This window comes from Triturus cristatus, chromosome 1_1 (genome assembly GCF_964204655.1).
Source record: "Triturus cristatus chromosome 1_1, aTriCri1.1, whole genome shotgun sequence".
Classification (NCBI taxonomy): Eukaryota; Metazoa; Chordata; class Amphibia; order Caudata; family Salamandridae; genus Triturus; species Triturus cristatus.
In genome coordinates, this window is record NC_140579.1 from 635,534,348 (window position 1) to 635,549,377 (window position 15,030).

Below are 15,030 nucleotides of genomic sequence, written 5' to 3' on the forward strand. Positions count from 1 at the left end.
TTATATTTGTTACATGCCAAGCAACCTGTGTATTATCAGTGTTACAAGCTGCAGCACTACCACTCCCATTGTGCATCTGGTCTGAGGGTTGGGCTGTGTGCTATAACATTCTACACAAGTGCATGTGACTACCTGACTATAAAGGAGGCCTGCCCACTCACCCAGGTGCTTGGCTTACTCTCATCGTGTGGACCACGCCCCTTTGACCCGGATCCTCTCCTGTGAAAGTTCCTGTTGGTGATCCTATAGTTGGATCGGCGCCGTGTTTGGAATCACTTCTCCCCGTATCTATTATTTAATAGACATCTGCTGTCAGGAGGTGACTGACTGTGGGGAGTTTTCTCTCAGCTCTGGAATACGAACGCGCTGTGCCTCTCTTGCAGCTGCTAATGGCTTCATGCGAACATCAAAGGATCTCCCGCCTCTCCCCTGTGGCGCCTGAAATCATCGACACCTCTCCCTGTCCTTTTCAGCTTTCAGTTGTGCCACGAACTCGCACCAGGTTTGTGCGTACAGCGCGAGGACACGCCGTTTATTCGTGTGGATGGTGAAGAATTGGTTATTGTCTTTCCGCCTTGAGACGCGATGTCATGCTGTAAAGGCCGCCATTTTTTTTTGTAATTTTGAATACACAACTTTATAGTTCGCCTCTCCTTTGAAACATTTCCTGTATAACCAGTGCAAGATACTTATTGCGCCTAAGCTCATGCACCAAACGGAATAACTCTGAAGGCAGACGTATGCCTCTAATTACCTGCTGCACTGCACAATCCTGCTCTGCTTTGAAAGAGCGATCTTGTATTTTTTTTTTTTTATATTTTTATTTTGAAGAGACTTCTTACTTGCCTTGGACCCACCTACATCTACTGTGAGTATGAGATGGTACACAGCCCACACTTCTAGAACCTTGGCGTTGCAGTTTGCCTTCTCTCTGTTAAAGAAAAAGTAGGCAGTGATAGGCTTCTTAACCTTTGTCTTTTTATCTGTCCTCTTTTTTTATTTTTTATGTTATGCAGTATTGGGATAAAGCTCCAGGATCTAACTTTCCCCCATCTGGCCCAGTAGGAGGTGTTCCCTGGTGGTCCATCTGTTGTCTCTTCTCTCCCTGGGGGTATTAGTCATTTTAATTGTCGTATAATTAGCTTGAGGTGACTATACCTTAGGGGAGAGTGGGGGCCCCTCTTATCTCCCGTGGATATTGGTTCTTCTGCTCTTCGGAAGTGAGTCCTCCTGACAATATCACTTTATGATGTTACCAATGTTGCAGGATACCCTATGGCTCTTATCCTATTGGATGCAGAGAAAGCCTTTGATAGGTCTCTTGTCAATACATCTGGATAGCAAAGTCTAGAATCCGTATTGGGGATGGGTTTATCCAAGCAGTTAAAATGCTATATGTTGAACCCACGGTGGCAGTGATGGTGAATAGTATTCTCCCCGAAAAATGTTTTATCTCTCGTGGAACCAGGCAGGGTTGTCTTTGCTCTCCTCTTTTATTTGTGGTTTTTATCAATCCATTTATCTGAAGGATAGAAAGCAATTATCAAATTCTGGCAATATGCTTGCAAAATTGGGCAACTAAGACACTGGCCTATGAGGAAGAACTTGTTCTTGTAACATCAGATCCAAGCTCCGCCATAGTGGCAATTGAGGATGAGGCTGATCACTTTGGGCGAATTTCCGGTTCTCTGAATAGAGATAACAAAACACACACAATTGATGGACGGCATGCAGAACAAATCAAAACATTCATCCCCAGTCTAGAGATCTGGGTTAAATCCATCATTCTTTTGCTCACCATGTCACCCCAGTTTAGACCTGGCCATATGCAAATCAGTCTTGACCCTGTGCCTCCTGGGAACAGTCCAGCCTGAACTGCCAAGCCAGGTCCTCCCTGGACCGGGAACAAGCGTCCTAGGACTGATTTCGGGGTTTCACCCCTAATCAGCCAAGATAGCTTGAATCCAGTAGCACAGTGAGCCTAGGCCCCACGTCTGGGCATATGTGGTGCACTTAGGGCAAGAAAGCAAACAACCCACAATTGATGGACGGAATGCAGAACAAATCAAAACATTCACCCCCAGTCAAGAGATCTGGGTTAAATTCATTATTCTTTTGCTCACCATGTCACCCCAGTTTAGACCTGGCCATATGCAAATCAGTCTTGACCCTGTGCCTCATGGGAACAGTCCAGCCCGAACAGAAACCGGTCCTATGATGCTTGTTTCCAGTCCAGGAAGGATCTGTCCTCGCAGTTCGGGCTGGACTGTAACCATTGGGCGCAGGGTCAAGCCAGATTTGCATGTGGCTGGGTTCAAAATGGAATGACATGGTGAGCAAATAAACTATGGATTTAGGCCCAGATCTCTATAACAGGGTGAATGTATGACATTGTTCTTCATTCTGTCCGCCAATTGTTCTTTTTGCATTTGTCACCCGATACCACAGATCTGGAATGGTCCTCTGGAAGGTTTAGGGAAAGGATCTACTCTCCTTCCCTTTCGGAAGAGACTGACAACTTTCCTGTTTAAACAAGCTTTCGTAAGAGATTCATACTTCTCATCCTATCAATATCGGTAGTAGCATGTTATCATAACTCTTGGCCAAGCGTCTAGTGACCAGTGGTATTTGTGCGCTACATAATGTGTTATTAACATAACATAAATGGCTCTATTATACCATCATTCAGGAGTTTTTCTAGTTCATTGTTTACTTCTTCCTTTACCATCATAGGTAAGTTCTATGTTTTATCCACTTTGGATGCAGCTCCCTCCTTTAGCACAATTTCATGGGCAAACCCCCTAAGATTACAAATCTTCCCGGAAAATATATTTGGAAACTCTGGCAAGAAAACTTTCCATACTACATCCCCTGCATACAGCATCGTTGCTTGTTCTGGGCTATTTGGGTTCAGAATAATACTCAAGGCTCTTTGATCAATCCACCTAGGCACCGATGGTTCTTCCTATCCAACATAATGTTTCCAATATGCTTGTGTGTTTTTGAACTCAAATAAAACATTTCTATAACCCACAATTGTGATAGGGTCACCATTGAAACTTTCTGGTTTGACATCTGGTGGTAATACCTCTTCACCTAAAACTTTTACAAACTTCTCCTTCCAGGTACCTATATTAAAGATGGCATACGCGGACTCCGAATCCATAACAATCAACATCTCCATGCCCCCCAATTTAATTTTACAAACTGGTTTGTTCCTAGACTTAATGCTCAGTTCATACACTATTCCATTATCACTCTGGGAATAGTCATTATTTGATTCAGGATCTGTACTTCCCATCTCCGAGTCAGAAGGCGGTTCATGCTCTTTTACTACTTTCACTTTGCTCTGATTATGCCATCAAACCCTAGCAAAATGACCTTTGATTCCATAAAATTTCTGATTTATAGCAAGGTAAAAGTTAGCATAAACTAAGTGTTCCTTACTTACACATTTTTTTCTATTTCCTTTTCGTAATTCTTTATCCTTCCTTTGAGTGTTTGCTTAAACACACTGTGTACTTTTATCACTTCCTTATGCTTACTTACTCTTTTATGTCCAACTTTCCCAACAACTTTTGTTTTTAGCATTAATAACAGCTTTTGCACATTTGCTTGAAACCTCAGCTTTGCATACATAAGTTATTACATATTTTAATTCAGCTACTCGATAAATCCATAACCTCTATTGAACAGCTTCATGATTAACATGCATAATCTAGACTCATATGAATTTTTCATGTAAATTGTCACATCTACAGGTAGGGGCTAATTTTTTAAGCACAGATACATAATCCTCTGTGCTTTCTCCATTTTCTTGTTTCCTGTGAAAGAAGCTATGCCTATCTATAATCGTCTGTCTAACAACGCAAAACACATCCTCGTCACTCCTTGTTTTTTTTCCATGCACTTGACCATTTTAAGACCTTTCGGGCCCAATGAATGTAATAGGATCTTTTTCTTCTTTTCTGGTGAAATATCCTCCTCCTCTATTGCATCAATGTAACTTATAGAATAACCCTTCCTCTCTGGCCACTTAATAAATGGTTCAGCCGTCGTTGGCATATAGGGTAATGGATGAGTCAGTGAAAATGTCTGTGCAGCACACATATCTGAGGTTAGGTAAGTGACTAGTGGATAGGATGACCAACCGTCCGTAGTTTTCACGGACTGTCCTTAAATTAGCCCTAATTCTTTTGTCCGTGATAGATGTCTTAACGGATGGCATCTGTCCATAATTCTAGCCTCTACTACACTAACAGTCAAAATTTAATTCCCACAATTGTGATTCCCCAGTTGAAGTGGAAGAGAGTAGATTTCCTGTGCTGCATTCCAGAGGGAGGGGCAGACAAATAAAAAATAAAAAAGACTTTTTACCAGAGTGTCTGGTTCCTCAAAGAAATGCACGTGTACAATCTGCAAATGTAAAGGCTGCTCTGGAGCTGGTACAGCCGTGAATAGATGGAGTCACTTGAAGCTCCCTGATAACTAAATATTTTCTTTTTGAACGGTACTGTAAGGGTGTGCTGAGCTGCGGAGTGCATGCTTTAATTCACAATTATAAACATTGTTTGCAAGTGCTATAATCTGTATATCACTGAAATCTTTACTTTAAAAGCAATTTTTATCTTTAACCTTAATTTCTTTGTGCATTTAGTGCAACGTATATTATACTGTGTGTAATGCATGTTTAAAATAATGACTTGAAAGACTCTCAGTGCTTCCAGGGATCTCCTAGTACTAAAAATACAAAAGTCCCTTTTCCATGCTGCACCAAACAGTATTCAATTCTGTGAACCTCTGGTTGCACACATATACATCTGTATATGCATTAACCAATAGAAGTCTCATAACACACATTAGAACATTTTTCCACGGATTAGTTTAACTTTTATTTATTTTTCAGTTAAGGTGCACATTATTTTATGTGAGTTACCTGATGGTGATAGATCAACAAAATAGTTGCAAAATATTTTGCTCTTTTTAGCCATGCCTTTGATTCCACTAACAATCTCACTGAACCTGTCCACAAGGCAGGAGCCCTAAATATTTTTTTATGTACTTCATCCGCTTCTTTGAATAGCTTTGAGGTGGGCGAGCCAACAAATTAACAAGGTGAGCCGAGCCAAGGGTCTGGCTTGGATCTTACAGCCCGTGCACGAGCTAAGACCTGATATTTTTGCTATGTAAATCATATAACAAACATCATGTAAGTTATGATAAAATTCAAGAGAAGTGTATTTCTCCAACACTTGAAGCATTGACGTTAATACATCACATTAAAGCATATTAAATCAAAAACAATAGGTTTTTGTAAAACTAGTATTCAGAACTGTTTTTGAATGTCCTTTCATACGCATTAATGGATATAATGTTGGAAAGTAAAATATTTGCCTAGGATTAAACAATTTAAGTAGGGAAACCATGAATTATCCCAGTTTTCTAATTTAACTTTGTAAAATCAGCCAGGAAATGGGTATTTGTCTTGCCTTATGTTAAGGCTTTGTTTTTACTCCTTTGTGCATTTTTCTGCAGTTTTTATATAGCATAAACTTGACCCAAAAGTTTTGGAGCACTTCACATGAGCACCACTTACATTGCACTAGGTCACATTCATGGTTTATAGGCATGGGGAGATTAAGTGTTTTGCCCAGAATCACAGGATGTTGAGCCAATGTCATGATTCAACCTTGGTTCCCCAGATGCAAAATCAGCAGCCCTAACACAACAACCTGGGTAGAGGGAAGTAGGCAGGAAGAAGCCACATGAAATCTCGGCTCGTTATGGGCTCAAGGTTCCAACAGGACCTTGAGCTGGGCCAGAGCCAGGCTTAACGCTCAAGCCTGGCTCAACATTTCAGTGTTTCACCTCATCTAGAATAGCTCTATAATGTCTAAAAAGTCAGTAATATTAGGTACTGCTTTCCCTTACTTTCATTATGGACGTTTCCTTTTAGATATTGTGTCCGATTAGTGTGTGATATGTATTTATGTAACACAGTATTTTATTCATCTTACAGAATTGTACAAAACACTCTTTTGGTTTTAAAGTGGATTGAGAAAAATAAATTAATCTAGTCAGTATCTTAAGTGAACTATGTATTGCCAGGAAGCCTGGGTTCAAATCCCTGATTTCCTGCATGGCTAAGTTGTGTGATCCTAGTCAAATCAACGTACGTCATGAGTCAGTCATTAACTTTTATGGTATGATTAATAAAAATCATTACAATGTCAGTGCGAATTCTCTAAACAGAAGCAATACATGAAACGTAGATAAACAGCAATATCTGAGTATGTGTCTAAGGTACTTGATAGTGACATTTGAGTGCACTTTCAAGTAATTCAGTTTAAGATGGACTGTTTACAAACAAATCACTTGAATGTTTTATTAACCTGGAACGTCCAACATCTAGAAAAATAATATTGGCGATGTCAGGGACACCAGATAATTGGTTCACTTTGTTCACTCCTGGTGTCGTCAAGAGTGAGGGTTAATGAATGTTTTAAAGTTCATGTCTTGGAACTTTCATTTCAGATAAATGGCAATGCAATGTTATGATCTTAATGCACTAAACTGAAACCCTACCAAATGTTTTAAAAAAGATTTTGTTGTTGTATGTCAAAAGAGATTACATAGCATGATAGTAGCCAGTTATGTAGCCATAGATTCCATCATACAATTACAGAACATGGGTGCTGGGCTATTTATGAATAGCTCACACAGAATTTTTAAATTTTTCTTTGTAACAAACTGACCCATAATAAACAGTCCATCCCCAACCCCCATGCACAGTTGCCGCTGCTTGAACTATTAGCATAGGGAAGCAGAGCAAGGAACCCTGAGGTGCTTAGAAGAAAGTGTTCTAGAGTGGAAATCATGACAGTGTGTTGGAGATAGGTGCCCCTTAAACTGTCCATGAGTAGTTGCCTAAATGTGGCAAGAACAACTCCTATATACAAACCAAGAGTGCATGTGTCAGGGGTGGATTATGGGGGGTGGGTATAATCCTTGGTGGAGTTTTTAAAGCATTCCACCAAAATTTCCCATGCCTGTGCAATAAAATTATTAATCAGACCGGCCCATTCCTCCCTGTGTAACAGGGTGCTCACAGATCGAAACCAAGAGAGCGAGACCTTGGTCAAACTTATGATAACCGGAGGAAGTGAATCCTTCCAGAGCAGTGAATTATTGCATTTTGCTAGTAGAAGAGCCAGGTTGAGGGTTTCTTGAACTTAAGGCGGTGGAATACGCTCAATAGGACTGTTTCTGGGGAGTTTGTTAGTACATGGCCTATCGCCGTCAACGGCACTTCCAGAATTCTCTGCTAGTATGAAAGGAGTATGGGGCAAGACTAAAGAATATGGAAGAAATAGGCATCGAATTGCATACAGCGAGGACATGAAGCTGCGACTCCTGGGTATATTTTGTTCATTCTGGCAGGTGTAACTTAGGCACATTTCAGAATATTAAATTGAATGTACTTAACACGGGGGCTGTGAGATACTTTGTGGGGAACTTCAATATTTTAGCCCAGTCCATATCCTGCATAGGTTTGGCCATGTCAATCTCCCAACTGGTATGGCAAGAAGATCTATTACCATGTTGCAGGAAAGCTCGGTACACCCATATTATCAGTTTACCACCAGTTCCTATGGTGTAGAGCACCTGGTACACTTCATGTGGGGGTGGGCTATGGGGCGGATATGAAATAGGGCCTTTAATGATAGTTTAAGGTGTTTGTAAGAAAGGAATAGACCTGGGTGAAGATTCTAGTCTGCCATAATTCGTTTGGAAATCTAGTAGCTCACTGTCAATAAACAAATACCCCAATTTTGAGAGACTTGCAGCATGCCACTGACGGAGTTACCCTGAGCAAAGCCATCCTGTGCGAGTGGGTGGGCCTAGCAAAGTTATTGGAGGAGCGTACATTTCTTCATGTTAGTGAGTTTACAGGTTCTAGTAAGGCAAGAGAAAGCTGTGTGGGATAACCCCAGGTGGCATTGGGTAGAACAGTCAGTAGGAAACAATGAGTAGTGCAGTAAGCCCTCCTTAAAGTCTATGCAGTTAAACTGTCTTATGCAGACAGCCAGCGAGCCGCTAACGCTAAATAACAGCATTCTAAGTCTGGAAGGGCTAATCCAAAAGCAGTCACGGCTCTGGCTCCCTGGTCCCTAAAACTGATGTGAGATGTGTCAAAGTGTCTTAAGAAGGAACGAGGGATGAGCAGGTGAAGGTTTTCAAAATAATACAATAACTGGAGTGCCAATAGGGTAGCTCGTCCCTTGAGAGGAACATGGCGGCCGCCGGCTAAACGGCCGCGGGTGCGTCTCACCTCGGGTGCTTTCAATGACGGCCTGAGGCCGTGGATGTGTTTCTCCCAGATGATTTGATTTCCCCGTGGGGGCATTTTTTTTCTTGGGTTTTTTTTGTGTGGAGAGCAGGTGATGCGGGGAGCCCTCAGCGGACCTAGCAAGCTCTGTGATTTGAGGTGGGAGGAGGCAGCGCGGCTCCGGAGACGCCGGGACGCCGCCTGCTTCTGGTTCCGTTTTCCCGGGGGAAGAGGCAGCACTGGCTTAGATACGGCTCTCGGTTTGAGGCTGCTGTGGGAGAGCAAGGAGTGGTAGGACAGTTGCAAGAGGAGACAGATAGCGCTGGAGGCTGGTGAGTCGGTAGTGTGTGCAACCCACTTACCGGTAAGTCCACCAGCTGGTCCTTCCATTGCATTTCAGGTTTTAGGCAGAGCAGACTTCTCCTCAACCGGGCGGAGGGGAGTAAGTGACTCTTTTTGCTGCATGGAAGCGGGCGAAGGAGGAGACATGGAGGCAAAAGGGTTTTTTTCTCCCCCTAAACTTGGTCGCTACACTCTTAGAGCCAGAGTCGCCCATTCCTCACAGAATTTAGATATTACTCGGCCTAAACTGACCCCTAAAAAATCCCCCCCCTATCTTAGAGACTAACATAAAAGTTAAACGGAGAAAGCGAGGGGTCACGACCGGAGAGGTAGATTTAAAGGGGAGAGAGGTCCCTAAGAACAGAGGGAGGGGTAGGGCGAAGCAGAAAACCTCTCTGAAAGTGAAAATTACCCCCTCCTTAAAAACCTACTATAAAGTCATGTCCTCCACTGCGGATATAGGTGAGGTAGTTGAGATAACTACGCAAGAGGAGTCGGATGGGGGGCTCTTTAATTCTAAGTCCAAGTCTAAGACTAAGGCTCCAGCCAGCAACGTGGGGCCACCTCCACTCTTCTCTCCATTAGAGAGGATCTAAGAAGTCCACTTTAACCCCGTCATTGATCTCATCTGATCCCCACTCGGCAGTGACTCTCTCTAACAGATTTAACATACTTGAAGTTCAGGAACTTCAAGTTTTACAGGATTCCCAAGACCGCATAAAGGAGATAGTTACGGGAACAGCCACTGAAAATCAGAAAGAGGAAACTGGAGAGGCTGGAGGCCAAGGATCTGTGGCTTGCTCCTTGTCTGATATCCTACTCGCTATGAAGGAGGAAATGTCAAGCGGGTTTAAGATATCAGAAATCAACCAGGCAGTGTTGGCCTGTAGGTTCTCTGTCTCTGAGGCTAACCAGGCAGCAATTCAATCGTCATGCGAGGTTTTTGCTCAGAGACTGGAAGATGTAGTGGCAAGAACTGACTTAATAGAGGTGGAAATTCCGGTAATCAAGGAAGCTATAAGCTCCGTTTCAAAAGATGTAGCAAAATTGACAGCACAGAACAAGGAGCTTAAGTACGACTTAGAATGGCTGGAGAACCACTCCAGTAAAAACAATTTGAGACTTTTAAATATTCCCGAGACTCTCGAGGGGGCGAATATTAAAGGATTTGTTATCTCCCTGTTACAGGGGACGGTTTAAAAAAAACTCACCGGATATAAACCTGGCACAAGAGATTCAAAAGGCCCATCGAGATCCCTTTAGGAGGCATCCCGGCCGACAGAAACCTAGGAAGATTCTGATCAATTTCCTTTCCTATTCTGTCAAGGAGCAAATACTGTCTGCGGGTCTTAAGGAGGGCTCAATATCCTTTTCGCTCTCAGGTCAAGAACCATTCTCCTTCCAGACAAGATCTGACATATCTCATATAACAGCAACAAGGAAATGGGAGTTGGGGTAGATTAGAGGAGCTAAAAAGTCTAGGAGCAAAGGCACAGTTGAAGTTTCCAGCTCAATTACGAGCATCAGCTTCGCACAACTGAAGAGGTAGACGCTTTTATAGATGAGATTAAAAATGGGAGGTGAACCATGAGGGGGAACAACTACAGTGTAGTAACTGCATAAGGGCCCCCCCGGCCTTAGGTTTTCAGATCGTCTTTATTTACTAATTTCTTTTTTTTCTTTTTAGTTTATAGCCCGAGGTGGGAGCGACGTAATAGGCATTGCCTATTGGAAGGGAGGGTTCCTCATGGGAGTAAGGGGGCACAGGAGGGTGGGGGGGTAGGAGGGGGTACACAGGGTGGGGTGCAATGGGTGGGAAATAAAAAGAAAAAGAAAAAACCTCGTCTCACTTGAAGTATTTAACAACTTGGTTGATTGATCTGGGTCAGGGATTTGTGGGCAGATGGCAGACGTTGTGACAAAACAAACCAGGACGAGTTTTATCTCTTGGAACGTAAATGGGTTGAGATGCCCAAGGAGGCAAAGATTGATAATGAAATACTTGGAGCTCTCTCAGGCACAGGTTTGCCTCCTACAAGAGACGCATTTGACCTCTGGGGAATCCAAACAATTATTTTCCGGTATGCCTTGGGTTAAAAGTTATTGCTCCTCCGAACAAACAATAAATAGCCATGGAGTCTCAATTTTGATTAAGCAGGGGCTAACTTGTTTTATAAAATCGTCAGACAGATCAATCTGGGAGGTGGATTGTTGCACAATTGGACCTTGGAGGTGCAGATTTAATATGTGCTTCCTTTTATGGCCCAAATGTGGATGATCCATCTTACATCTCTAAGTTGCAGTGTAAGTTAATCTTGGAAACCCCTCCTATGATAGTGGGTGGCGATTTTAATGTCCTCTTGGATCCCCTTAAAGACAGGTCAAATCAGGGGCATCATATAGGGGCTCCCCGTATTCATCGTGCAATGAAGAATTTCATTCACGACTTGGAGTTGGTGGACACCTGGAGGGGGAAGATGGGAGACTTAGCCGGGTTCACGTTTCATAGTAAAAAATATCATCATTTATCCAGGATTGATTACTTTTAGTCAGCAGGAATCTCCTGGATATAACATCTGCGGTCTCCATACTTCCAAGTCATCTCTCGGATCACACCCCAATTCTGTTTTCTTGTAAAAAAACAACAAATATGATTAAAACAAGATGGACGCTAAATAGGGCTAAGTTAGCAGACCCAGAAATTATTCAGGCCACTAAAATTTATTTTTTAGAGGATTTTTTTAATCTAAATATCGGCTCCACGGCCATCGAAGTTGTTTGGGATGCTTTTAAGGCTAACCTGAGGGGTCGGCTCCATGGCCTCATATGCTCCAAAAATCGAGCTGAAGCCTGGGAATTAAGACTTGGTGAGGAAAAAATTAAACAGTTAGAAGTCGAAAGCCTCCTGTTAATAGGAGAGAGTCCAGTCAGATTGGGCAAAGTGCAGGAGGATCTTGACCAGGCTAGTCTAGAGTTTAGAGGGAAGTTAGATGAGAAGTGTAAGGCTCAATGGCTTAAGAATATGGAGAACTATGAATACGGGGAGAAAGCAGGTGCTCTGCTGGCCTGGAAGGCCAGAACTGACCGCTCTAAAAACAACATTAGAAAGTTAGTGATAAACAGCGGGGATAAATCTACCTGCATGGAGGACATACAGAACTGCCGCCTCACTTTATTCTCAGATCTCTATAAAGAGAACTTAACCCCTTCAAAACAACAAATACGGGCATGGTTGAGCAGTAAATCGCTACCTTCCTTAACCCAGACTAGTCTAGACCACCTCGACGCCCCGATTTTGTTGGAAGAGATAACAACTCAAATTAAGCAATCTAAAAATAATAAAGCATCCGGTTTGGACGCCCTGCCAAACGAAGACTACAAGCTCCTGTCAGATGAATTCACTCCAGCCTTGGGTACTCTGTTTCATTCAACCTACAGTTTAATAGGTCAAATTCCTAGCTCTTGGAAGGAAGCAACCATTGTCTTAATACTTAAACCTGGGAAAGACCCTTTAAAAGCAGACACATATCGTCCGATCTCCCTGCTGAATGCCAATTATAAGATCTGTATGGGCATTTTAGCAGGGAGATTGGCTAAGTTGGTTCCTGGATTGGTTAACACCAACCAGAAAGGCTTTATAACTGGGCGCCATATCCAGGAACAGACGCAGCTGCTTATAGGCAATATTGACCTGGCCATAGTAAGACCAGACCCCTTGGCAGTGATCGCTTTAGACGCTGCCAAGGCGTTCGACAGGGTATGTTGGGCCTACCTCTGGGAGATATTGGAAGTAATGGGTTTTGGCCCCATATTTATAAAAACTTTGAGGAGTTGTTACCAGGGAGCGTCAGCAAAAATCTTGATTAATGGATTGCTTACCTCCAGTTTCGAAATTCAGAGGGGGACTAGGCAGGGTTGTCCTATCTCGCCCCTGTTCGACCTATACATAGAGCCGCTGGCGCAGGTCATTAGATCAGAAGAGTTAATTTCTCCCTTTAAATCTCAGCGGTATCAATCTAAAATAGCCTTATACGCTGATGATATAATCTTATATACCAGCAACCCAGAAGTGACAATCTCGTGGGTTGGGACCCTATGGGAGGAGTTTGGCCTGATTTCCGGTTTTCTAGCTAACTCCTCCAAGACGGAGGTGATGTGCTGGAATATTGATCAATGGGGGGGATTGACCAGTAAAGAGTTCAAATATTTGGGCATCAATTTTGTTAAAGATCTTGAGAAAATCCCCCTCATTAATTTGAAAAAAATCATTAAGGAGATAGATCGTCTGTTTGCAAGGTGGAGGAACCTTCCCTTGACTATCTACTGGAGGGTTAACCTAGTAAAAATGATCATCCTCCCGAAGCTGACCTATCTGTTTAATGCAGTCCCCCTGACTTTCCCCCAACAGTCTATCTCTAAGGTTCAAAGTAAGATCGGGAGCTTTGTTTCAGGGAGTAAGGCTGTCGTGGAAGAAATTGAGGCGTAGATTAGTCAAGGGTGGGTTAGCTCTACCAGACATCAGCTGGTATTTGGTTGCATTCAAATTTAAAGCTACATGGATGCTTCTCTCTAAACCAGCGGTAACGGCCTGGGGAGTGTTGCTTAGTGAATTGGCAATAAATGAAGGCGGGGGAGGTGCAGAAGGGTTTCTTTATAAGTTTGGGTACCCCAAGTTTTTTAAAAGAGTGCGCTTAAAGGTTCTTAATGCTGCATTAGAAACTTGGTTTAAAGTAAGAACCAGATGTTGGATTGGTTACTACTCTGACTTTGCCCCCATATGGGATTCTCCGGGGACTCCACTTTGTCTCCAGGATGGTCTAGCTGGCCCCATTAAGATAGCAGGAGTTTTTACATGGTCGGACTTGGGAGTACAAGTGGTATTCCTCCGTGGGAATTACTGAGAGCCAGGATTGGGCCCGGTTTTTCCAAGTTTAAGTTTTTACAACTTAAATCCTGGTTTGAGGCAGACATTGGGGGTATAAGGAGTAATTGGGATACAGAGCTCTTGTTTCAAACTGTTCAGCCATTGAAGAAAGAAATTTCTATCTGGTATAGGAAGCTAGTAGACGCTAATGACCTAAGTATCCCACCACAGACATCGGTCTGGAACCAATCCCCATTTGAATCTGGTATTGGTGAACTTTTAGAACCATCTTTAAAATTACTATACAAGTTTACCAAATCTGCTAGTCTAAAGAAAAAACATTTTTTTGTGACCAATCGCATTTATTATACGCCAGCCAGAATAGCCAAATTCGCCCCACTCCCTGAACCAAATTGTGCTAGATGCATGGCACCTAAAGCCAACGATATACACATGTTTTGTGAGTGTCCCGAATTAGGACTGTTTTGGAAAGGGGTTGGAGACTGCCTGTGTAGAATCTTCGAAGTTAATATTGTGGTTATTGGATCCCTAGTTTTCTTCGCCAATGATGGACTCTCCACCTCGGACCTAGTACAGACTCCTAATTGACTGTTATGTTTGATTTTGTTGGCACGTAGGGAGATATGCATAAAATGGAAAGATCCCCTTCCCCGAAAACAGAGGACTGGCTTAAATCCGCACTTGAACTGGCTCGGCTCAATCCTGTTGGAACCAGTGATAGCCCAATGAGTTTCTGGCAACCTCTTTATCAGTATGGGCCGAGATTTGAGACTACTTTGACAGCTATGGCTAAATTCATTTCGGTCCTATGATTACACCATTACTCCCAAAGGGGTTGGTCGGGTTACCTAAGCAAGTGCAGGAAGTCGGAGGGTCCCCAGTCCGATAACGATGGCTTTTTAAGTTCTGCAGTATGCTTTATTGGTGAGATGAGGACAAAAAAAAAAAATAACTGGAGCAGCACCACCATCTTCATTAGTGCCACATGGCTCATTACTGAAAGTGGAAGAGAAGATCAGGAAGCTAACTGGGCTAGACATTGAAAGGTAACTGATTCCCTGTTCAATCTGGGGTCTAGTTGTACAGAAAGGGAAAAACACTACCATATGTTAAAGAAACACTTCTTACAATATAAAATCTTTATCATGTTCCTAAATTTTGCTTGTGTAATTTACATGTCAAATATTTTTAAGATTCCGCATGTACTTTGGTATTTAAGGATGAGCAGGATCATTGGTTTGGCCTTAACTTGACTGCAGAATCATTTGAAGACCTGGAGATGGTGGGCAATTGCCCGGCACAACCTTCCATGAGGTCTGGTCCCTGCTCACCCGTCACAAGCACTGTCAGCAGCTCATTGCACCAGCAGAGTTCGCCAGGGTAGGTGGGTGCTGCTTGTTCTTTGTTCTCTGCTGAGACAAATTCCGAGGTACACAATACTTTCCGATACTCATGGCGGGCTCCTCTTGTCTGA

At 42.8% G+C, this 15,030-nt stretch overlaps 1 long non-coding RNA gene across 1 annotated transcript in view; it reads left to right on the top strand.

The window, feature by feature from the left end:
- The first annotated feature begins 217 nt into the window (after window positions 1–217).
- The window catches only part of LOC146870745 (uncharacterized), a 44,197-nt gene continuing 29,384 nt past the window's right edge, over window positions 218–15,030 (top strand). The window contains exon 1 of the long non-coding RNA XR_014959446.1: window positions 218–868. This is a non-coding gene — a long non-coding RNA (uncharacterized LOC146870745). The remainder of the gene's footprint in view (window positions 869–15,030) is intronic.